This window comes from Temnothorax nylanderi, unplaced genomic scaffold, assembly GCF_030848795.1.
Source record: "Temnothorax nylanderi isolate EJ_2023f unplaced genomic scaffold, tnyl_v1.0 TNYL_tig0225_pilon, whole genome shotgun sequence".
Lineage (NCBI taxonomy): Eukaryota > Metazoa > Arthropoda > Insecta > Hymenoptera > Formicidae > Temnothorax > Temnothorax nylanderi.
Window position 1 is genome coordinate 114,856 of NW_027249287.1, and position 25,877 is coordinate 140,732.

General features: G+C 45.2%; 1 long non-coding RNA gene across 1 annotated transcript in view; it reads right to left on the reverse strand.

The window, feature by feature from the left end:
* Positions 1-6,787: 6,787 nt before the first annotated feature.
* The window catches only part of LOC139779413 (uncharacterized), a 102,369-nt gene continuing 83,279 nt past the window's right edge, over positions 6,788-25,877 (reverse strand). The window contains exon 3 of the long non-coding RNA XR_011719892.1: positions 6,788-7,686. This is a non-coding gene — a long non-coding RNA (uncharacterized lncRNA). The remainder of the gene's footprint in view (positions 7,687-25,877) is intronic.

Genomic DNA, 25,877 nt, shown 5'->3' on the forward strand with positions numbered 1-25,877 from the left:
CGCCTGTAAAATGCACAATATCGTCAAATTTCATTATCGATATAATAATGCGGGCTTAATTCGGCGCGCGATACGAAGGTTGCTTGAACCCCGGCGGTACGCGTCGCTCAATGCCCGTCGCCCTATGACGTCCCTAGGGACACACGTGGATCGCATATATGGAACAGCTTGAGGCACGAAGGTCGAAAGGCGTGCGTGCCTCTCTGATACCCCACGTCTTTGTTCTGGTAATTATTGGCCCCGCCGCGTGCGGCAAGAAATTTTCGTGATTGCAGTGACTTTTTCCAGATTAATATTTCGATAATTTTTAGATTAATATATAGCAGCATGCGCATAATCTAATTATTTTCATTATATCGATTCGTAGAAAAATTCTCAGATAATTCGCTTAAAATAACTACGTCCATAAATAACAATTTTTTCTCGTCGAATATTCGTCGAGAACGACATTGTTTTCGTCTTCAGTTTGTAGTCATACATGTCATACGAGATTCTCTAACAGCGCGTGACTTTGTAGAAAATCACACACAGAAGCTGGCGACCAATTTGTCTGCCGGTCGTAGAACCGTCGTCTGTCGTTTCGTCGAACTGTTTCAACGTGATCTAGTTTAGCTCGCGCTTAGAAACGGCGAAGATACGGTCGCCTTCAAAGACGATTTATCTGTCGGTCGGTAGGTTAATTTCGCTCGTTGATTTCTTGGAAGCGCCCATCGGTTGCGAACGATTGTCAGATCGGGAAGCATTGCCCGGACCGCGTTTGCCTTTATGCAGTCTCGAGTGCAACGAAAATCCATCGAATGATGCAAGCTGTGGCAAAGGGCAATCGCGCCGCGTTGTCGTTTCAGTGGCTGTCATTCGGTTGAGACTCCATTTCGTAAAAATTAATCACGTCCTTTATAAAAATGGCAAATATCTTAATAATGAGAATATCAGAATCGCAGATCGATCTAAAATTTTGAAAAACATTGTACAAGTGTTAGTAAAGTGATCTTAACAAAACTTCTCGCGAGTCTTTCTCTAATTGCGAAAGATAAATTATTAACGATTGATTGTATGATAGATTAAGTCTTAATTAATGTTATATTATACGGATGCTTGATGATTTTTACGATTATTGGAGTCAATACATCGGAAGAAAGCGGAACGGAGGTAAAGAGATACTTTAGCTTAATTTCATGAACGGCTGAGAATCCCTGAAGAGCTAATCTTCCTTGGCCCTGTAAGAGGGAGAGTAAAGAGTCTCTAGTCAGCTGCTTTCTTTGCAAAATCAGCCCCACGAAATGGTAGCTAAGCTCGCCATCGAGGGGTCTCTCTTCCGCCGTTTTAAATCGATTCGCTCGAGTTTCTTCACGGAGCAGGTACGCCGAGTTTCTGCAACATTCGTTACACGGATCCCTGCATTTTTCGAACACCGAGAGAAATAGGCACCGCGGGGTCGGCGCGGCACACGGGGACGCGAAGAGATCGAAGCCGAGGGGAGCGACCCGGTATACAAACACGCTGTCCTATGCTATCGGCAAGATGTTTAATGTTTCGGACTGTTTGAGCATAATATTTACACGAGACGGCCGCAGGATCTTAGATGGCTGCTTCCGGTTTATGCTCGAGCGCGCGCGACCGTTCTTATCGAGCATGTTCGCAAATAGTATCGTCCTTATGCACACAAACGTCGTTCTCGCATCTATGCGCCTCGTCGTCGTGCGTGTATAGGTACTCGTAAATCAGACGCACGTGTCGTCGATCGGCGATTAATCGCGAACGATGGAAGATGCGTATCCCATTTACGGTCCGGATGTTAATTCCGCGTGACGCGCTTCAGCAAATTATCGCGAGACTTCTCGGAAGCGCTCCGCGCGCTCAATGAAACAGACGGAGCACTGATCGTAAGGCGGCGCGACGGCTTACATCATTAAAAAAGAAAACACATCGGTTAAACCGTCGACGTCGATTTTCCGGAAGAAAAACCGCGCGACGTTCTGTGCCCCGTGAGTTACGATTTCTCGCTTTTGTACGTCATCGCGGTAAAAAAAATGGCGCCGGCGATAAAACAAACGTAAGCCGGGGGATACCGGTCAGCCTTCTCGGCAACGTGTTGTGTATCGTTCGGCGTGCTCGTAGGTGCGCGGCTACCGACGACGACTATAGCCTTCACCTACCGAGGCGGCCCGCACGCGAGGTAATGGTCGCGTGGTGCAATTACCCGGCGTGACTTGCATTCTGCAACCCCATCGGTCGCGCTGACCTGATAGTCCTCTCTCTCGCGTCCTCCTCCGCCCGCCCGTCCGCCACGTCCTTGTCGTCGTTACCGCGCGGCCGTAACTCCGTCGAGCGTGAATTTTCGCATTCAACCCGGGACTGGCATCGCCAACTTTTTCGGTCGATACGCGGCGCGGCCGTGTCGTAAATACCGGTCGACGTTTATCCGGATATCGCAGAGGCTCGCTGCGAATTCGCCACTGCGAATCGACACGTGTCACGAATACACCGTGACTACACGCGTTGATTTTTTTATCAGTCAGCAGTGCGTGTCGTTGTTGGTTATACGGAAACTTTCGACCTTAATTTTTTAATGGTGTACAATCTTGGACAAAATCGACTTCGAATTTTAACGTTAAATAATAGGCTGATGGAGAATTAGTAGGATTAATAGAGGGAAATTAAATTTATAGCGCAATTGTTGTTTTCCGATCCGATAATATTCCAATCGCCTCTTCTCCCGATTCCCGGCGTCGCCAATAATCGAATCTCCATAAAAGCCTCGAATCAGTTCCGACCGATTTCACGCGGAAATGTTGCTTTCATTGGCGCTGACGGTGGAGGAGATAGAAAAAAAAAAGAGTATGCTCAAGAGCGACACTCGGGGCTTACGTCGCTCGGAGAAACGAGCCGTCGTAAAGTTTATCGTTGTAGCGTTAAGGGGGAACGAGGACGGCGCGGTGCGCGGCGCGCATCTCGCCTTTGCTCGTAGATTGTCAAAATAGCCGATCTTTATGTCGTTTTTATAGCCGCTCACTCGCGGTCGTTACGAGCGTGAAATCCAAGCTCTTCCGGGGACAACGGAGGCGGTCTCTTCCCGGGGACTTTTTCAAAAAGTCGCGCACAGCACACGGTTCCTCCGTTAGGAAACATCGGCATCTTCCGTGGCAGGAGCGCTGGAGGCTGCCCCCGAAACACATGGCGCGCAAACGATCGCGTTAGAGAAAGACTTTTACCCCACGGGGGGCCCACGTGGTTTTTCATCGGTGTGTGTGAGTGTGTGTGCGCGCGCACCCCGTCCCACGGAACCCGACGAAGTGAGGCTCTCCGGTTACATTTTCCCCGAGCACAGAAGGGAAAATACGCCGCAGCCCTTATGGCAAAGACGCGTCTTAGATTTTCGACAAAAGGCTCCGGTTGCAGACGCGTATTTTCGAGAAGCCGTTCACTCCGTAATTCCTACAAATTCGAGAATCAATGGCGTGTTGAAATTTACTTGGTGAAATTTTCTTTATTTTCCGAAAATATACCTCCTCCGGATTCTTACGCTTTGTTTAAGAAGAAAAAGTGTTACGTTGGCACCTATCCAAATGTCTAAAGACTCCATCTCTCATCGGAAGGGAACGCGTGGCTAATCTACAATTATTACGCGCGGTCGCCTTTAGCCTGATTGCCTACCTGACGGCTAAAAATCCTAAGGGCGCGCCGGAAACGTTCTAATTTTCAACAAATGACACACGGCATCCCTTTCCTCTCCCGCGCGTAGATACCTTGCCGTACCGCTTTTTGTCATTCCAAAGACGAACGACCTGTTATTATCGCGTGACGTCTACCGAGAGCGTAAACCTGTTCGACACCCCAAGAACCGAACGACATTTCAAGAACCGAAATAGATCGGCGAGAGATCGACAGATTTCGAAAATCGATGTTACTCGAAGGAACACTTATTTTGTGGCACTTTGAAGCGTATCAATGATAATTTAAAAATGATATAAAATATTTCAAATCGTTGCGTAATATTTAAGTTTTTACATTAGTAATCTATGAGCGGAAACTTGTGAAAAGTACTGTTAAAAGTAACTTACTTACAACGTCGCAAAAAAAAAAGAAACGCTTCTCTGCGTTCGCATACCATCACGCGAAATGTCGATAGCTGTTCAGATCAGTCGACTCGTTTACGAGTTTTATCGTTGCCCGACAAAAACCTTAAACACATGCGACGCATGAGACCCCAGGATGACGCTTCCGGAGAGCAGGTGTTCGCGACTTTCACTAAACTGTTTTTAAACGCTACCTCCGTCGTAAGGAACTCGTCGTATTCTAAACTTCTCGACTCATGTCCCTGTTTTTTTAAATTTTATTTCGTCGAGGCTGCGCTTCCGGCCTCGCTACGCCGCGCCGATTCCGCGCCAGAACTTCTTTTCTCGGTCTCTTTTTTTCACGCTCGTTGCGCATAAAGAGCGGCAAAAGGTGGCAAATGGCGGGCGCTGCTCTCTACAGTGTAGCCGGTAATAAAGCCCCAGCTCAATTACCCCGATGAATCTTTAATTAGAGGGACGACGGAGTTTTATGTTTATAACCACGCCGGGGGATAATGCATGCTCGCGATAATAAAGATCTCGATAGCGTTTAGAGTAACAGGAAGAGACAGAGAGAGAGAGAGAGAGAGAGAGAGAGAGAGAGAGAGAGAAAGAGAGACAGAGAGAGAGGAGCCGATGAAAAGGAGACAAGGAATACTACCTGCGGCGTGCCCTCTCGAGGCGGGTGGAACGAGCGCGCCAGTGACCTCGTAAAATTCGAAAATGGGCTAACGAACTCGCGATACGATTAGCCTATTCCGCACGCAGTCGATAGACGGCCGGATAAACGCTGGAGATCGACGCTCGCGAACGAAAGCGAGAGGGCGAGGCGCGACGTTATCTCCGCGCCTTCGGAGCGTTATAAATAACGCGTAACGCGCGCGGCTTACGTCTGCATTCCCGACGCATAGCCATGCATCGGCCATGCCTCTGCGCCCATCGTTACGTGTGCACATTTTTACGACGTTTTTCCTTTTCTTTCTTTTTTTTCTCCTTCGTCTCTTTACAATTGCAAGAATGTGCCCTTTTATCGTGACGCGCGATCGTCCGTCCGAGAGAGAGCCGGACGGACGCTCGATTCCACTACGCTAATCGAGAATTAATTAAGGTTTATGTGGCGCTGTAAATGTTTATAACTCCTCGGGGGACGGGACAGGTGTTTTATTCCCTGAGATGCACGCGTGCCACCGACCGGAGAGACAGAGATATTTATCGCTACTCGATTTATGAGATCGTTTTACCTCTGGACTGGTACAATGACACCCAGTGACTCCGATCAATATGACGTGTTTTATTTCTATGATCGACATCCTTAAGTTCAAGTATCAAAGATTATGGGATACAAAATCGTAACATTTTTGTTCTTATTTTCCTGCCTTTATCTATTTATATAATTATTTTTTAACATATCGGTCTATAATATTTAATCTTTTGCAATTTAAAGAAAAGTGTCTTATGCTAATTTTATTTGACGAAAAGGAACAGACGCGCCAGAGCCGCTGATCAGGATGTGCTTAGAACGGAAGAGAGCGTCATGAAGCGCGTTGTCTTCTTTAAGTATTTAGGAAAATCTGATCGCGCGCAACAGGTTGATCGATATCGCTTGTCTACCGAATTACAAATAGGCCTTATTTAGCGTTTTAATGAAACGACGGGCAATTGAAGTCGGTGACGAATTTCTATTAGCTCAGCCGCCGTCCGGCTCGTCGTATCGCCGTGTCGCCGCGACGGCGCTAAATTTATATCAAGTTCTGAAAAATGGGAATCGCCACGAAAACAACTCGCGCCCTTTAAAATCGTTGTTTATCGGATATTGGCGCTATTTATCGAGCACGATAGCGAGCGCGGCAATCGAAAATCACTTATTTACTTCATTCTCTATCGCTAGATCTCTTGGAACGGGCATGCACGTTTTATGAAGCATTCGTTGTCTCGTTGACATTTATAAAATAGGATATTAACTCGCGCGAACTCGTGTCTACTTACCTGTAGCGAGCTAGCCATTCATACTTATCCGATTGAAGCGAATAATTGTGCTCGCTCCGCGGATCATCGAACGAAATTATTTATTCGCACTCGAGCGCGACTTCCACTTTCGAGTTTCTCTTTACCAAGACGATTACGTCGTAAAATCCGTCTTACGCGCTTCGCGCCTGATTAACGCGCTTGAACAACCGCGGGATTCCCTTCCGACGTGTAATTCCGTGCCCCAAATCGTCATTTACCCGCACGATTACGCTAAGTGAACCGGCTTCCCAGTTTCTAACGAGCGTCTTCTCGGATCAGAAAAATCGAAAATGCTCCGGAGAGTTTCTATATTAATGATAACGCGAGAATTCACGCGGAGATATCACCTGGGCGCAACTTCGCGTGGGTAACTGGATCGCTCGACTTGTTTACAAACGGCTTTGGGAGTGTCGGCGAATTCGTGATCTCGCCAATAACGCTAATAATTTCATCTTTAGTTTTTCTTCTCTCTCTCTCCCCCCCCCCCCCCCGGAAAGGCGGATGAGCATGTTTATTGGAGCGACGAGTACCCATTACTTCGTCGGTATTTGCATAGCGGGGACGAACGGGGTAAGAAGAAGAGGAAGGGGGTCAGAGTCGGAGCGCCGCTCTGTCGACTATGTGTTTTCGGATTATAAGCTGTTGCAACCGTATTTACGATGAGGATCCAACCGGCTGCGATAAGGGATTGCATAAGTTTAGCGCGGTAGCGAGGCCTCACTTAATCCGTTCCATATAAACGGTCCATGTTGCTTAACATCGCCGGCGTAAGGTTATTCGAAGCCTAATGATATCTTAGCCTCTTTTGGTATTGATTCAAAGCACGCAGCTTGATTTATACAATACATATCCATGTAAATGTTGCGTTGTGTGATCTAAAATTAATAGATTTATTTTCAAACTGAAAAGTCCGAGAAGAATTAAGACATACTCTCTGAAAAATTGTCGATAGAAATAACCAAGCACCCCCCCAAGAATATAGCAGGCACGACGAATCGTCTGCATATGCAACAGCAACAGAAGAGGAAGCAAACGAGGACGGGTTGGCGTTGTGTCGCGTCGCGTTGCCTCGCGCGAGCGTAAGTGGCGTTCCTGGTTAAATGGGAATGGTCGATGGTTCGTTAGGCAGAGCAGTTTTTCAGGGTTCGCCCGGAGAAGTTTTTCGAGGCAGCTGCGGGGCGAGAAAGAGAGATCGGGGAGAAGGGGCAGAGAACCTCCTGTTCGCCAGTCTTCCGACTCGCCTCTGCTTTCCGAGTGCTCTTCTATACTTACTCTATCTCCGTTTTTCTCTTTTCTTGCCTCGCTCTTTCTCGCTGTACTTTCGTCCGCCTGCCCCTGCTCCGTACCGCGGCTACTCGACATATGGACGCACACGAAGAACGCCTCCTCCGCCGCACGCGAAAAAGGCCTCGGGAATCGTCTTCGAGATTCGCTTCCCTCGTTAAACGAATGAGAGATTTTGCATACCGCACACTGAGCCGGCTCTTTCTCTTTCTCTCTCTCTCTCTCTCTCTCGTTATCATCTTTCGACTTTGTGCCTTCCTTGTCTGCTTCTGCTATTCGTCTTTTTCCATCTTCCGCGGGACACATATCGTTCGTCCTCTTAACGAGCAGTGGCGTCCCCCTGGAAAGAAGGTAAGGTAACTTTTAAGGACATTAGCAAATTTTGCCAGATCTGTTTTGATAAAATACGAGAACAGAATAGATCTCAAATGCGGGGAAGTTTTGGTATTTTGTACACTTGGTCGGACGGGAAATAGCAAGATTGGTCATCTTGGTGATAGAAGGCGTCGCTCTTTGCACCCTTCACATATTGATTCGCTCTCTATTCCATTTCGCGAGATTACGTTCATGCGTTTGTACACACGAGCAAGTGTGTGATACGTGTACACCGCCGCCCGCACACGTCACATTAGGCTCATTTTCCACACGCGGTTTTACACGCGCAGCAATTACAATAATAACAAGCCTCCGCGCCCCGTTCCGCGGTCGCGCGACCGACCAGTGCCCACTTAGCCTCCGTGGACTCGGCTCGTTTTGTGAAATTGATTTAACATATTCATTAGCCTATGCAAATCGACGACGCGTCGCGCGGCGTCGCTACTTAGCGGTCTCCACATCACCCCGTTGCGTCTCTCCGTTCATATTTCTTCTCTTTTTATTTTATCGATATTAAAAATCCTTAGATTTTATACTCCGAACTCAAAGCGGAGCTGTTTATTCGATACAGTTAATATAATTTTTACGTATTCAATGCTTCTTTTTACTTACCCCTATATATGTAAATAATTGGTTTATCTCAAGAAGATTCTGCTCCACTGGATTCATTTAATTTTTTCGTGTTCTCTCTTTTCTCTTTATTTTTCTCGAGACTGCCCGGGAGTCGTTTCTGGAATACGAAGTTCCCGAAGCGAGTTTGTTTGCGGACAAGGAATCGCGATCAATTTCGTTACACGGGCGTCGTAATATCTTTCAAGGTGTCAGGATTTATCAAACTTATGAGCCTATGAAACGCGCAAAATCCTTCGCACACCACGTGCGGACACGCGTCCTGTTAGCGGCGTCCGAGGGTCACGACTCTGAAAGGAAAGTGATCTTAATGGAAGGAGACAACACACCGATAGCGATGACGAGCGAACGGTATTCGGGAAGAGTTCTCGCGTGTTCATTTCAATCAGATTGATGCGACGAGGCTGTTTGCGGCCTTAATCCACCGATAAGTATTCGTCCGCTTACGGCCGTTTATTAAATCGTGGCGGGATAGGACTGCAAAACGATCTCCCGTTCTCGATGTCGGGGAAACGTATAATATCGCGGAGAGATGTTATTGGACGTGGCTTATGTGCAGAGTCATGATAAAATAATCAGCAATAGCATTGTGACGCCGTCGTGTGTACACGCGCTTCGTAATTTTATAATTTTAGCGCGTTCAGCGAGACACACGGTGTGAAGAACGCTTCGGAAACCGCGATCAACATCGTCCATATGGCCGCGCGCAACCGGACATGTACGCGTCGAAATCATTACGTCGGCGGAGCGTATCATTAAATCGTCATTACTCCGTCGGCGTTGTCCATTTACACGGCGAGCTGCGCGCGTGTATATCTTTTCGGTAACGACCGTGCCCCGTTGCGAGTCCCTTCGCCGGAGGGAACGAGCTTTGTAAAACGTACGTCGCGTTGAACGCCGAGTTGTTATGCTCTTTGATTTGAAAGAGGTGCAAACGAAAAGAAGGAAAAAAAAAAGAATGAAGACCGATGATGCGTCGTAATGACCGCGCGCTTCAATGCGATGTCATTTAATCGGAGTAACGTGGATCTATACAATACGACGTGACATACCGTCGTTTGAATAAAACGTTGAACAACACATCGACAATTTTGTACAATTTTGATTGATTTCGTTCTCTAAAGGCGGTTATTTACCTCAGTATTTTTATTTGACTTGAATTCTGTCCCATTTTTTTTACAATATATCTCTCATTGTTCGATTGTCGAGTAATCTGCAATTCGAGTTCTCGAACTCCTCGCCAGCACGTAAGAGATATCTCTTTGTACATAACAATTGCAACTATGTATAAAGTATGTAGAAAAAAACTCGACTAGGAAAAAAACAATTATTCAACGTCTCTTTTTATAAAAGCGTTAAGCTAATCCGTTTCGTTATCAATAAAGTAACGCATTTGCATCATCGACCTTTGAGTGCCTGGAATATTCCGTTGCAATGACCCGAGTCGCGCTCGCAGAAATATTCTCCGCTTGCTGATGCAAACGGGTTAACAAAAACCATCGGAGGGAAAATTGCCGTGTCATAGCATCGCGTCTATTCCGTCATAACACCCGCGGGTATGTTATGCCCGTGAAAAAAGAGCCAACAAATCCTCCAAGGTATGCATACGCAAACACGTTGTCCACCCTTTGTAGTCATCGTGTGCACCGGGTGAAAAAAAAAAGACACGCGAGGCAAACCACAAACGGATACTTCCAAGCGTCATGTATACGCGCGCTCGCGCACACATCGGGCACGCACGCATTACGTAATTCTACCGTCACGCTCTGACGCTATCCTAAATTGACGGACGTGTACACACGTCGATACCGTGTGTACTGATCCGACCTCTTTCACTGATCGGACAGTTTGAAAAATCTCACGTTACACGCGTATCTTCCACGAGAGTTCCCGCCATCAAGAGAGAGCTCCACGTTCGACGCGAGCGGCCCTTTCGAAAAACACGTCTTATCAGCTGTTAAAATTTAATTTTTGAATATAATTTTATTAAATGAGACAATTTCTCTCTCTTTGTTAACGCACCACACTGCGTAAACTATCGCGAACGTGCGATGCAGGAACAAATAATGTCAGGCCGCTCGCTTCGGTAACTAACGGGCGTTCCCTGAAATTATAGAGCGCCGATAAAGTAAAGATGCACGCGGAGAGAACAGCCCATTGTATCATTAAGTACTGATTTGCCGTAAGAGCTTCTTGTAATTCTCTTCGTTTGTGGCTGGGAGCGTCTTTAATCCGAGTTATAAACACCGGGGCAGCCTTTAGCGCGGAATTAGGAAAGGAGAAAAAGGCAAGCAAGAAAGCTGAAGGTGATGAAGCAGGATAGAATACAATAGTAGCTCTCTAAGATTCTAAACAGAACTGAATGCGGATATATCTAATATAATGTCGCGATTATAAATCATTCAAGTTATCAAGCTTCAACTGTTAATGTTGAAATATCGAAAGCAGAGCAAATGTTTTAAAAGAAATTTAATCAAAAATTTATGCGTTTAAATAAATCTGTGTAAAAATTTTATTAAGGATAAGTCAGCTTTAAATATATCGAATTATTCGTGGCTGAACAGTGATAGAATTGGCACAATTTATATATTACGTGTATCAACAATTTCGATAACAATGTATATTATCTGTTTTGTCATCGTTTCACGTCATTCCCGCGCTTTCGTAACATGCAAAGCTAGTTACAGCGCGAAGTAATTATCTTCTGGTAATCTGCACATTTATGACAATTTTCATTACTTTGATGAGAGTGATTTATTGCAACGTTGAAGGATGAACCGCCCACATGGCTCTTCCTTTTCATCGCTGTTACACCGATCGAGACTGCCGTGCGTGCGCATATCGTCTCGTGTTTTTTTTTAATTTATTTAATGGAACGCATTTCCTTCAGGTAGTCGGCGGAATACCCGCGGAGAGTGTCGAAAAAATATTTTCGGGCTCCGGTAATAAGAGGGAACGTTAAAACGCTCACGATACCCGGACCACTCAGGGACGAAAAATTACGAAACGCGATTCAGCTAAGTGAGGAGAATTCACGGATTTTATATGAATCGTGTATTTTGCGCAATCATCACGTGCATCGTTCGACATTAAAGCGACATTAACGGAATGGCGATAACGAGTAACATGAATTTCTGATGGTACATTTTTAACGACATAATAATGCGTAACGTTACGTTAGCATTCCTCAACGTATACCTACCAAATAATTTAAATGCGCTCTTAAAATTATAGGACAACCAATATCCTTTGAATTTGAAGTAGAAAACAAGCAATGTTACGTTCAAATATATCTAGGATATTTTTTTTATAAGCCGACAGATTAATTATTATAATTCTAATCGCTGCAAAGATCGATTAAAAAAATTTCGGAGCTTCTATTGAATCGTAACGACACTTTACGCGCCTAATGTAACTGGCAGCAGCGCGCTATGCGGAATAACCGAAGCAGATGTTCTTCCTCGTGCCATGCGCCTCTTCCTGGACGGGTGTATTTAATCAGGACTATATCCAGGAGGCCGCAAACGTGTTTTCTGGCGTCGAAAGATTCGGGGCGTGCGGCGGCGGCGGCGGCGGCGGCGGCGGCGACTCCAGGTGTCGGGCAGGAGCCTGCGACGAGCGAGCGTAGAGAATGCGACGTAAGTTCAGGAGTCGCTCTCTCCAGCCTTCAGACGGCGTTCAATAACCGGAAGTACATCACTCGACGCATCCGCCTAACCATTTCTACGCGTCCCCCAATTCCGTGTCAACTCGCCTCGTTGGTGGAACACTCTTCGTCCGTCCCGCGATCAATCTCTCTCGCGTTGTCCTCCTCTCTCGCGCCTCCTTTCGCCGTCACCGGGTTAAGCATATTTATATTGTTACCCGTACACATACTGAAACGATGCGTCTGCCCGCTTACGTACTCGCACTTACTGCCGCTTACGTCGCGCGCGCGCCCGCGCGCGCGAGAGAGGAGACAATTTGCACGATCGGCATATCCCGGAATTAGCTTCCGTCCTTCGTCAGCCACGCGCGGCTGATTCACATCAGAGATACATCGCCGTGCGCGCTGCACGTTTACAGCCTTTTATCGCAATTAGACGCCACGTTATTTGCTAAGCAAAGAACATTATCCAATAAAAAAATCTTGCGCACGCAACGCGAATTAGCGGCGTATCGCAATAATTGTAGTACAACGGAAATTATATTTCACTTACGTTATATTATGAATTATTTTTGCCTCCTGTCCGTCTCGCATGTCGCCGCTTGTCACGGAAGATATTAATGGTTTATATTTGTCCGACAATGCATCCGTAAAATTATTTATAAAATCTTCTTTTATTTGATTAAAGTCAACATTCGAAGACCCTTTCTGCCACACATCCGCAGCGAAGCTTTCTCTTCATATTCTCGTTAATTTTTCTATGTAAAAGCGCGTGTATCGCGACTTGATCGATCGAATATTTATTTATCGAAAGTATCGTCTTTATTCGCAAGAAATGTCTCGTGTAGTACCGATCGACGTGTAGTATACCGATATATATATATATATATATATATATATATATATATATATATATTTCTGACCCCCGAGGCTGGAAACGAAATCTCGATGGCTGATCGTTGTGTTTCCTCTTTTCCTGCCCCGTGCGCTCGTAACTGCTCGGAGCTCCGCTGGAAGGCGCAATGGCTCTTATTCCCTCGGATATTGTTATGTTCGATACAAGGCAACATCGAGATGCCGATACTGATAGCGGAGACGATCGACCTCGAAGATCTCCGATAATCGCGTTGCGTAAGGAGCGACGAAACTTTCTCATTACAATCATTACTGCGTTCTCTTCGATTTTGTTGCTTTATATACATATATACGCCAAAATGATATGCATATATAATATTTTGTAACGGCTAGGATAACTGACATCTCTACAAAAGGTCTTAAACTTGAACAGAGTGTCATAAAAACTGCAACAAAAATTGCTTACTTGAAATTAACGAAAATAAAAAATTAAAGTTTATTGTAAACTTCATTGCCAACTAGATATTATTATATTACTCTGTTAAATTTTACAGACGCATCGCGTTACGAATATTCAATAACATTTGTAGCAATAATTAATCTTCTCTTGCTAATCGGAACTGCGTCCAGGAAGTCGCTCTCCGTTCAATTACGAAACGTAAAGACCAGGCTCGCCCTGGCGGAAAGAAATCTCTTCACACCACGTGGGTTTACGTTGTTATAAATATGGGGTAGCTGCCTGCCGGTGGCTGCGGCCACCGTCCAGACTGGATACGCATTTAATTGGAGTCACGTTGAACCATAAACATAATCGTAATATGATAATTATACGGTGTCGGTGGGCCCTGCCCGTTTTCTCTCATAAAGAGCAAGGGGACATTAACGATGCTTGGGCGCGGTAGGAGCGGTAGGACTCGCCGCCGCGCACTGTCGCGGCCTAGAAGAGGAGCGGCAAGAAGCGCAAAAGACTTCCTGTTAAACTCGGCATCATAAGCGCGGGAGAGATCACGCGACTTAGGGCCACTCTTGATGACACGTTCGCCCTTGATGCCCTACTTTATCTATCCGCCGGCAGTTAAGATACAGGCCGGGTCGACGTTCTGCGTCTTCTGTTTTTACAGTCATTGTTAGCACATCATTCGTAATTCCCGAGAGGAAACGTGAGATATCTGGCGCGAACATCGCGTACGCGTCTAATCTGCCCACGTTCGCCAAGCAAAATCTTCCCTGGAAAATTTAATGACTAATGACCGTGAGTAGTCGTTAGGGAAATTCATTCGCTCTCGTATTTTACGACGCTGCTCTTGGCAGATCTTGCGCGGCGATATTTATAGAAGATGTCGAGTATCGTTTTAATACGTGAAAAATTACTCGAGTATGTGCGAGTTTTTCTCACATTATTTATAACTCTTCTTGAGATGAGTAGAGATAAGATGAGAACGCATGATCGGTGGAATGTGAATTGCAAACATCTGATTATCGCGCGGATTTTTTTTCGCCAGCGGCGATTCTCTCTCCGGCGAGTCCTGCGGATTTCTCTATCTGTATGAAAGCACTCTTTACACGTCGTACAGACGTATAAGTGTAAATAAATATATACGGATATGCGGCTAGCACGGTCAACGCGATGTAATAATAGCGTGGCGTGAGAGAGTGTTGCGTGTTTCGAATGACAGACGTAAGGACAGGAGGTGAGCGAGCAAACCCCCATTCTCCCCTTCCGACACTCCCCTTTTAAAAACCATTTCCTCCTAACGACCGTAGCTGTTTTCTGTCCATGGCGATCGTCCTATTCGCCCGATCTGACAAAATTATTACGGAAGTCTGCGGATTACGTAGACACAGATACTTATGGCTCAAAGTGATTTTCCATTCTCGACGTTAAGAATTTTATTCTCTTTAAACAATCTTATGATTATTTTTCTTATGGTTAATTTCCAAAATTCGAGACTAATATATAAAATTGAAGATGAAATAGAGTTCACTTTATTTATGTCTTTGTATAAATAACTTTTTTTTTTATAACATTGAAGATATAAGACAATTTAACGTCTTGGTAATTAATTACTGCAACAGTCTCTATTGTCCGCAGTTCCGAGAGCCAATATCTCTTAAAGACCAATTTGCGCAAATCGAGGGTGAAATATCGTTCGCACGTCGATCTATTCACTGACGGCCACACGTTGTGTGGTCAGCGTCGAACGCGGACAGTTCTGGACCAACTCCTCTTCCTGTATGCCGGCAATAGAAACGGGCATCTCTCGAACTCGAGCGCTTGATTGCGCGCGTTATTATTAGCGAGCTTCTCCAACGGCCGCGTCTCATTATATGACGCGTTACTTCGCCGCAGTAACTAACCGTACGGACGAATAATGATCGATTGCCGATGCGTATCTCGGGGGCGTGCTCGTGCCTACCAGTATTGTTTATGTTTTAAGTTAACACGTATTTCATCGCAACAATTAATTATTGATGACAGCTATGAAATGTGAATCTTTTGCTTCTCACTTTTTCCGTCTACAAGTTGAGTAGGTATTTCAATTCCATTTCTTAAACTGTATTTATAATAACGTAGCTATGCGTGAGAAATTGTATGTAAAATGAATTATTTGTTTAAGATGAGTTTCCAACCGAAGATATATTTTCGTAGCGCGCTACGCCTGTCTCTGACTCGCGTCCTATGCTTACCTCCGTCTGTCAGAGAAATATCGCTCGAATTCACCGCAGCGGAGGATCTCTTGCGGGTTCTTTCATTTTTCAGCACACGTGGGACGCACGTACGTGGATGTGGGGGGATCCGTGCGGTCCCCGCGTATCTTTTGACGGACCATTCGACTTGCTCTAAGCTTTTGGAGGAATTTGCATTCGGCGCTCCGTGCCGAAGATTCGCGCCTGTGTGACGACCTTGTTAAATATGGATGCAAGTTTACGGATATGGATCCATATTCCGAGAAAGGGGACGCGTTGCTCCCTTGACGTTACGCGATCAAGCGCGCATTCGTGACACGGGCGTGGCAATCGCTGAGTATCCCGCGCAAAGTGTGGTAACACACGGACAGAACGACTGACAGACCGACTATACCCCGTGTACGCGTGTCACGAGGTTTCCAATTCGTCTTATCACGCCTTCGGATCGAATCCACCCTCGCTCGAGGGACGACGAGAGCCTTCACATTGTCGCCGGTCTTATACGCCGCATCATACAAAAATAAGAGTATTAGTTTGGATTATGTTCTCCATGCTGTGTATCGCGCGAGATCCCATTCCTCGATTTCGAAAGTCTGAACCTCGGAAAGTGTCAATATTCGTCTAACCTATTTCTCTCAGATCCTCGGATCCATTTCTTCTCTGGATTGTTTTACGTGCTTGATTTCTGTTCGATCGCTGGGCACTTGCGGGCGATTAGACGAGTTGTGCGATGCCAATATTCGTGATCCTGGTTAACGTTACTGTCGGCCCGAAACGTGTCTACGGCGAAACCGTTTCGGTGGGTTCCAGGTCGAGTACCGTCGCTGTCAATACGTCCCTTCCTCGTTTATGTGCGTGCCGTGTGCGTGCCATAGTGTGTGTCACGCGATGCCTGTGCGAACGCGTTAACATATGTGGGCAGAGCAGCCGCTATCAAGGCTTCGTCCGTCCGGTTCATTTCTCTCTCTCTCTCTCTCTCTCTCTCTCTTTCTTCTCTCGTTCTCTCTTTCTTACTAACAGTGGTTCTCACAAATCATTGACGTTTTATAGTTACAAAATTTGAGATCCTCCTTCGTTGCTCTTCAAGAGTGCTGTTGTTGTGATGTCAAAATTTTCAGACTCTTGTAGATTTCGTCAGATATTCGTAACCGAATCGTATCAGCGGTTTCACTTAATATGGAATATGTTCCATGTGGTCAAGGCAGTTTTCACGAAAGTCAATTTACCAAAATAATAAGTTCTCTACCATGAAGATCTTCGCCGGTAACGAACGTGGAACGTTAACGACCGGTCTCTTCTTTCTTTGCACGATGCTCGCGAAACCCTCGATTATTTTTCGCGCTAATGAACGTTTATATACACACAGCCGGGACTGGGTGTCACTGTCCGCGCTTAATGCGATTGCAGTTCACGATAAGATGCTGCCTCTTGGCAATCGTTAGCGTCACTTTCGCCCCGCTCGCTTATCCTACACGCACGCGCTACCCTCAGCACGCGTGTGCGTATAAATTTGCTCTAGATCTTATTGAAATCCCTCTCGCGAATGTTTTATCCTTGACCTTCGAGGTAAATTTTTTCAAAGAGAGAAATTCAAGCTTTTATCTTCCCAATTAACGTCATCATACCTCGGCGAAATCCGCTAAAAATAAAAGCTGTTAAATAAAAGTTATTTATTTAAAAAATCGCGAGCAAATATTTAAAATAAAATACGAATGCTGTAGATGTGTAGATAGCACATATAACGATTAGCTGAGCTGGCTAGTTTAAAACACCGATGAGAAAAGTGGACACACGTCGCCAACGCCGTATATGAGAAAGATCGGGAAAAGAAGAGGCATAAGAAACGCAGGAGACGAGGCGAAAGAGGAGGAGGAGGAGACTGGCAAAGCCGTCTTATCCCGAGGGAGCGGAGGCAACATGGGAAACCAATTAGCCGAGGAACGCCGCCACCGTGCCGTTAGATACGACGCGAGCTCGATAGTACGGTGAACTGGCCGTTGCTGCCGGTTTCGACGGTGTTGTTGCCGATACGTTGCCTGCCGTTATCGCCAAGCACCCGCAAACCCACCGCGCCGTGGACCTTCTTCCTCCGGCAACCTTCCAACCCCGCGGAAAGATCGACGACGCACGGGAATTAAAATCCCGCCGCGTTTGGTAACGTGTAGTCGGCGTCCACCTCGAGATCCTGCATTAATACGCGGGAATTATTTTATGTCTTGTCTCTTCTTTCCCACTTTATGCAATATCATATTGCAGATGTGCGCTACGATGCAAGACAATATATGTGAAAGATAAATGCGGTTAGTGTATTCGATAACCACGTGAAACGAGTTTGAATCAGATTTTAATACTTCCAATGCTTCGAACAGTTGATTTGAATATTTGATTTGAATGATGCAAGTAAATATTAATGTGACGTTGACACGAATAAGAAATTCATACGAGAACTATTTAATGGATGACGCTGAATAATTTTACGTGGTTTTATTTATAAATGCCATATCTCGACTCAGTTACATATATCCATTCATCACTTTAAATACAAATTTCATATGTATAAAATATAGTGCACAGAAAGTTCCGATAGGGAGACCGAGATGCGCGTTATTCATGGGCTAATTAATTCTCGAGGATGTAACGGATGATCTCCGTACAAGATCTCCTCGTCTGGGGATTCACGTTACCGCGTTGTAAATCTCGAAGATTCGGAGAAGGTTGTTCGTCAGCTACGGATCACCTACGGCGCGCTGCCGGTTTTTCGTGGTCGCGGCGGTTTTTTGAGGTAGACGATCATTTGGGAGTCTAATTTATACGGCGGTTAAATTAAAACGACTGCGGCGGCGGCGGCGATGGCGGAACGAGAGGTGGACTCGCATCTGCGAATCTCCATCGAGTCCGAGGGAACCAGAGCGCGGGAGCGAGCGAGACGGGGAAACGCACGAAAGAACGAAAGGCAGAGGCACTGTATATACAGACTCGGGAAGTCGAGAGGCTCTTACGTGAAGAGAAGAGGTACAGGGAATACTCCGAGAAAGAGAAGAGACTATATCGTGATTAGGGAGGAATGTTGATTAGATCCATCAGCTGGTCGAGTGCGGGGCCCTCTTTCCTTCTCGCTGGACCCTTTGCCTCTTAAACCGATCTTCTCTCCTCCCCCCCTTTGCATCTTTCTGACCTAAAAATTCGGCTCTTTTCCCGTAGAGACGTATAGTTCCAGTACCCGAAGTGAATTTATCACGGGCTGTTTTTTTCTTTGTGACGTTTAAACTGACGTTTAAATCCTGTTGAAGAGATTACTCTTAATTGCATATAAATTAGAAATTAATCTTGATTATAATTATGTTAATAACTAAATTAGGTATTATGTATTAATACATTATTCATGTATCCAACCGTTACATCATTTTATTTACTTTACAGTAAGTTACGAGTATATCTTGTTTATCACCTCCAGCTATGCTTCCGATGGATTTCTCTCATATATGTAAAATTCGCTGGCACAGCGTATTTCGATCGTCATCGAATACTTTTGCACTAGAAGTAATCGGATATTCTGGAAAAAAAATCGATATATCGCAAATATCTTGCGGAATTTTACGACGTAGAAACCTAGTCGCTCGCGCTTTGATTCGGGAATCCGAAACCCGTTTTCGTGGCGAACGTGTTTCCGATAACGCGTCGCCGCGCCGTGGCAGCAGCCAAAAACGATGGATGCAGTAGGAGTCGTAAAAGCAACAGCACGAATCTGGATTTCGTTTTATTGACAACGCGCCAAATACCCGGATTCCATATTTATGACCGGCCGGTCGTCTTCTCCTCCGTGTTGTACCTAACACGTCGCTCACTCGTGCGTTCATCCCGTGAAAGGAGACGGACACTGAGCCGGAGCTCCAAAACAGGCTGCTGCCCGTCTCGTTCTCACTCGTCCCCCTCGCCTCCTCCCTCATCTCAGCAGCTATAAATTTGTTTCGTTTATACGACCGTTTTAAAATCATTCCCCGGTCAGGTGTACACCTTGTTAAGGCCTAAACTCGTGGCCATTTAATCGTTCGAAACTTGTGGCTATATATGTGGTTAGTACGGCCTCTAGTCCCACCTACGGTGCACTTTTGTACTCCTTTACGCCATAAATTCGTTATGAAAAATGTTAACGTTTTCAACCCGAATATGATTGATGGAAGAAGGTAATGCTTTCTGGTCAAAATTATTCGAGTACACGCGACTTTTTGCTCGATGTCAAATATGTGTTATTTTTGAGAAACACGATGAAATTATCATGGTGGTTTTGTATCGATTTGGACGTTTGGACAATTTGTCGATTTTTCTTTCGCCGATGATTTAAGGGCAATCACTGAGTCAACAACTTCTGTGGCGGACAGCTCAGCTACCTTGAAAATCCATCTCGGATATGTCTCGATTAGTTCGCGGCTGGACGGTTACGATGCCGGCATGATATTCCATTACGAAGGAAATGTAAATATAATTGTAGCGTGCTGACATAACGGTAAGATAATCCAGCGAGCGGAGGCGCTGCCACTGCAATAAATCGTAATTTATGATCCCTATATACGCCCGCCGGTATCGTCGAGAAATTCAAGACTACACAGAACAGAGACTTAGAAGACTTTCTTCTCTTTCTCTCCTCTGTCTCTTTCTTTTGAATTCATCTCTCTGTCTCTTTTTTACCTGCTCTCTTTCTCTTTCTTTCTTTCTCTCCTTCTCTCTCTCTCTCTCTCTCTCTCTCTCTCGCCTTCGTTTCTATCCGCTCTCATCCCGCTCTGCGGAACGACTAAGAAGGCAGAGACTCTCGATCTGGGTCCGATGGGCATACTTACAATGTGCTGCCTTACCTCCATAATCTATCGCCGTCTCTGTCCAGTCTCTTCCAGCCTCTGCCCCTCTCTCCGACGTGGATCCGCTAGTTTCTCCATCTTTATCGCGCCCGTCCGCCTCGTTTATGTCTTGTTCTCTCAGCTTCCTCTCGAGCTCTTGAGCACCAATAAATTAATTGCCGAGATTTACGTATCTCGCCCGTAAACCAGTCAGCGAGACTAATGCTTGGCCTCTAATTACATAATTATATGGCATTATGTTACGACGGTCAATTAATACGTACGTACAATGATTCAAAAGCGTGATTCGCGATAATAAGTTAAGTTTCCTTCGCGATCACCGTGCGATTCCGCGCAAAGTGTCATGCTTCAAATCACCGAATACGCATGTGATGCATGCGCCACTTCGATAAGCGATCGTAATTTATCGTCCGCATGAGGATGACAGTGAACGCGCGTCGGTTATGCTTTACGGGCGAATATCACGAGCGATTCCCGATTCCAATCGCCTCGCGCTCGCACGAAACGTTTCGTATGGGGATATTACGCATTCCATGAGACATTTCATATCGTAATGATGGCCTCAACAATGGCGGGAATGCGTCAGAGCGCAAACCGATATTGCCTAATGCCGTTACTCGGTCTTCGAGATTTCGCTTTTCCGCCTTCGCGTAAATTTCGTAAGATCGCTCCTTCGAGGGGTGCCTCGATGACTATTACTTCCTCTCAAGGACGCATTCTCGTGGTTTCGAAGAGACATTTTTCCCTCAACGGGAAGGAAACGTACGGTATAAACGAGCGGGGGTGGAATATGAGATGCGGGCAACTGATTTATTTAAGGGGCAGGCCAGACATCCGGTTTGTCGAATTACGCTTTAAGAGTGCCCGTAGTAGACTGGCAGATACAAACGGAGACGCGGGACGAACGGGACGTACGTGCGAGCGAGAGGCAACGACGTGGAACAAGAGCGCGTAGCTCGTCGACCCGTTAACCGTTTATCATTGCATCGACACGAGTCACGCGGTGGACCCTACTGGCCACTTAAAAAACGGCGATTCAGCCTTTAGTAGGAAGTGACGTCAGCTTTGGAGGTATACCGTGAGCCACGTCTCTCTAAACGCGACGTAAACAGCTTCACTACACACAGATTTCATCATACGACCGAAGTTTGTTGACTGGATGATGATAATTTAATGAGAACATTTATCCCAGATTCCCCGATAATTAGCGTTAAGCGCGATGTATTCACTTCACATGATTTTAGTGCAAAATTTGACGATGTGTTATAATGTCTGAGAAATCGCTTAAGAATTCCAGCAGCTATCGCACGCGACTTTTGGATTAATTAGACGCAACCTTCTTCGAGGTAGTCTTATTGAAACGATGTCGTTCGGCCAATTATTGTAAGCACGGTCGGCAGATTATCCGCCTTGACAACCACGATCCCTCGTTTTGCGTTGGATGCCAGTAGGAAACGGTCCGGCGACGACCGATGCATTATTAATGTCCCCTTACTCGTTACCACTCTCGTATTTACTTGCTCGTGCAATCTATCGGCATCCCTAAGCAAATAGCCATTCAAGAATCGTGAGTAATTAGTCAGATCAAAGAGTGGCTTCTCATTTCATGCCCATTGTGTTCCCGCCTGAGATTTCCTGACAAGAAAGTCTTTGCTTAATTATTTCATGTAAATTTCTTCGTGAATTATCATTACATAAGAACGTTCACGTGCTCGTATATTTCATTCAAATTACATTTTTTTGGTCCTTCGAGCCAGTCATTTTCGTTTTTTTATTCGAAAATTTAAGCTCTACTAGTTCTTAAAATAAACACATAAAACCAAAGAAATTTACATATTTTTTCATTTTCTTGAAGCTGAAAGCACATATCTTTATCATATCAAATAATATACATTACTTTTTTTACAGCAGTTATTTTTTGTTCTTATCCACAAAAATTCTAGCAATATATAATATGCAATTATAAATACTTTGGTGGCTTATTTGTTATATTTCGCATAAATTTTATCGAATGTTCGTTCATGCTGGCTCCTGTAAACCAATAAATTCACGTGACGCGTCTCTGCTCTAGCAGATTCTCTAGAGTTGACCGTGTAACGATTTCAGACGAGATACCAGAGCAGGCAATCGAGGGAGAGAGAGCGGGTCGGTATATTATCGCGAAGATGACGCTTATGACAGCATGTGGGAGTAGCTGTCACTCATTGTTGCCTGGCCAGACTTGATATACCCAGACATTTCGCTTCGTGATATCGAGAGATTCGTCTGCTTCAAATTCTTGCCCTTCAACCTCCGGGACGAGATCAATAAACTCACAAACACCTTTTTTTAGATACGTTTTATAAAAAGTACGAAAAGTTGGATTCAAAATAATTGCCATTAGGATTATTTGATACATTATTATTTGAGCGGAAAAATTCGTGCACGCAAGTCTGTGCTCGAAAAATAAAGTCAGTGACCCTGAAAAGTTCATCGTGTGTACGATCGTTATGAAGAATCATTCAATGAATGCTCCCGTCGCCCGCTTATCCCGTGGCCGTAATAACACTTCGAAATACATTAGCGGGAAGCAACGAATTGCTTTGGATTGATCTACGATTTGTTATTCATATACTGCCAAGTAATTCGTGCCAAGGGGGGCCCCCCCTTCTAGGAAGTTGGTTGAACTCATTGATATTTCCTTTTTCTCCGCGATCCTACGAAAATCTCATTCATGTACACTCATCAATAATCTATCGTGCACATTCACGTATTTACGTACGGCGCTTTGTGCACATTGCCGTCGAGAACTGATTCACAAAACAAACTTTATGTTTCGCGCGCGAAAGTAATTCCGCGCGTGTCCCGACGCGGATCCGCAGACGTCTCGTTTCTTTCCTCCTACGGCGGGAGATTCTCTACGAGCGTCATTATCACACGGCTACACCTACGGAATAAACGATTGAATATTTACGGCGGACATTCGTCGCGCGCGCGACTTCTCCCAAGTAAATCCGTTGATTCGTAAGTCGTGCGCGTCCTGTCGGGCTCCCCCGAATCATTTAGGTATGCCGGCAGCATTTTTGTGGAGAGATACGTGTGCTCCGTCTTTAATCGAGATCGAAATCGGTCTGACGCGCGCGCGATTATCAATGGTCCGTGTACAGGTACAGGGTGTCTGCGAGAAATCGTGAAAATTTCTTTTAGAAATTTGAAGAGTATATTATCAAACAAAATCATTAAAAATTAACTGCCGATGACGAGACGTTCTATTTCGCGATGTATTTTGGAATGCTCGATAATATAAATTGTTTAAATGTAACATTATACGTTAATTTGATGAATGTTACATATTTCGTGGAATCATATGAAATTAACGTTATTTCCTCGAGTATACCGAAATAGCGCATCGTAAATGGCCATTAATTTTAATTCTGTCTCATTCAAAAAGTCGAGTGCTCGATCAGTCGACCACGTTGTTTTTACATGCTGTTTGTAGTGTTTATGTGGTGTCTGCGATTGAAAAGAAGAGTTAGAAATGCCTTGTATATGTACGCGCGTGTTCAGCGTAGATAACGAAAAAAATTCCCGACGCACGTTAACGTGACACGCGCTTCACAAGCCAGATATTGTTATTTAAATGAAACAAAAGTATCAAAAGCAAAAATAATATATAAAAGCGATATTATTTCGCAATGGATGGTGATCGGTTTTAAAATTTAAAATCTTCCTTTTTACCTAAATCAATATTGATGTGACCTGTGTAATTAATATTAAGAAAAAGTAAAGAAGTAAAAGAAAATGCGATAAATCCGCGGAATGAATATTTACAAAACATAGATTAAAAAATGCGAATAAAAAAATTTATCAAGATATAAAAACCGTAAGTTAATTTGCGATCTTTTCTGCATTACAGAGGCCGCCTTCCTCGTCGCTTTCGTATCCCGGCGCGGGTGCTAACGACGACGCCCGTAGCCCCGGAAGTGGTGGTACACCCGGGCCCCTCAGCCAGCAAGCGCCAGCCAGCTTGGACTCATCGGACCCAGGTAAGTTTGATTATTACAAAGAAAAAATATGTATTTTAACGAAATAATAATTTGATTTGCGTCACATGTATAATTTATAATTTATTTTTAATGGCGAACGCAGAGTTGCCTGTTTCCGAATAATTTAACGTTGGGTGATAAAAGTCGCGTCGTGTCGTAAATTACACGTGCGCGTAGGTGACGAGACTATAAAGAATTTTCGGATCGATTGGTCGTGGACGGATCGATAGGACTTAAAGTAGGTCTTTTCCGCGCGCGAGGCGAGAAACGCACGTCCAGGCATGGACACTCGCGCGGGTGACGACGGCTAGGCAGGCTAATGACAATATCACGCGACGAGCAACGAGTTGATGACAATCAAGACGCGCGGCTAGTTGGGACCCCACGGACCCCCCCCTTCTACACGCCCTTCAAATTTTACGAACACGGACGCGAGTGTCTACACCATCAAACTTGCGGCGAAGCCACCGTCGAGCCTAATGAGCAGCTCGTCGCATTGGCGTAGTCAATGATAATGTTGTTGCACAACGATAAATTATTATGTTTTATTTCTTTGAGCAACTAACGTTTTTTCTAATGCTAGAGGCGTGATATAAGATCACTTTTCAGTTCCATTGTATTTGCACGAATATTTTGTTGCAGAAAGGCATTTCATTGCCTGTTATACTGCGACGTGATAACGAAAAATATATTTCTCTGTATCTTCTACGATTTATTCTACCGCAGCACGTTAGCGCGCAGTATTGAGAATGTTCGTCGACGGTGCCGAAGGAAAAGTTGGATAGTGGCGAACGAGCCGCGCCAATGGTTAACGCGACCGGGTTTAGTCAGTCACCGGGAGGGTATACAAGTTCACGACATCATCCCATAAAGATTCATTAAGGTCCGCCATTCTCTATATTCGTTCTGTCGTGCCAACATTATAGTGCCGCGTGGCGTGCCAGTTCGGCCGGGCGTGCACGCACATACATACGTGCATAGGGGCAAGAAACAAAACGGTTGATCAATAACAATCATAAGCGCGGACTCTCTCGCCGAACGAGAAGGATTGGGCGAGAAGAAGAGACCGCTGATAATCGAAGAAAGAGGGAACGAGAGAGAACGAGGGAATAATGAATGGTGGCTTCTGAAATGGTGCCGCGTAAACGCTATACGAGTTATGCTTGGGCTACACTATGCGCGTTATCGCGAATCCGATTCGCGAAAACGCGCATAGTGTAGCCCCAGCCTTAAGCTTGGGCTACACTAAGCAGTCTCGTTGCATCTTCGTCGTTGCCGGTAATGTTCGACGATGCAAATGGAGCGCGTGCAACGGCCATTTCGTGACGAGATACGAATCTGCCGCCGCGAGATTTGTCGCGGAAAAATGTTGACGAGGGCCTCGCGCGCGAGTTTCTTTCAGCACGCGTGCCGACCGTCCTTTTAATTCCGCCAAGTACTTAGTGTCGTACAAGTTCGC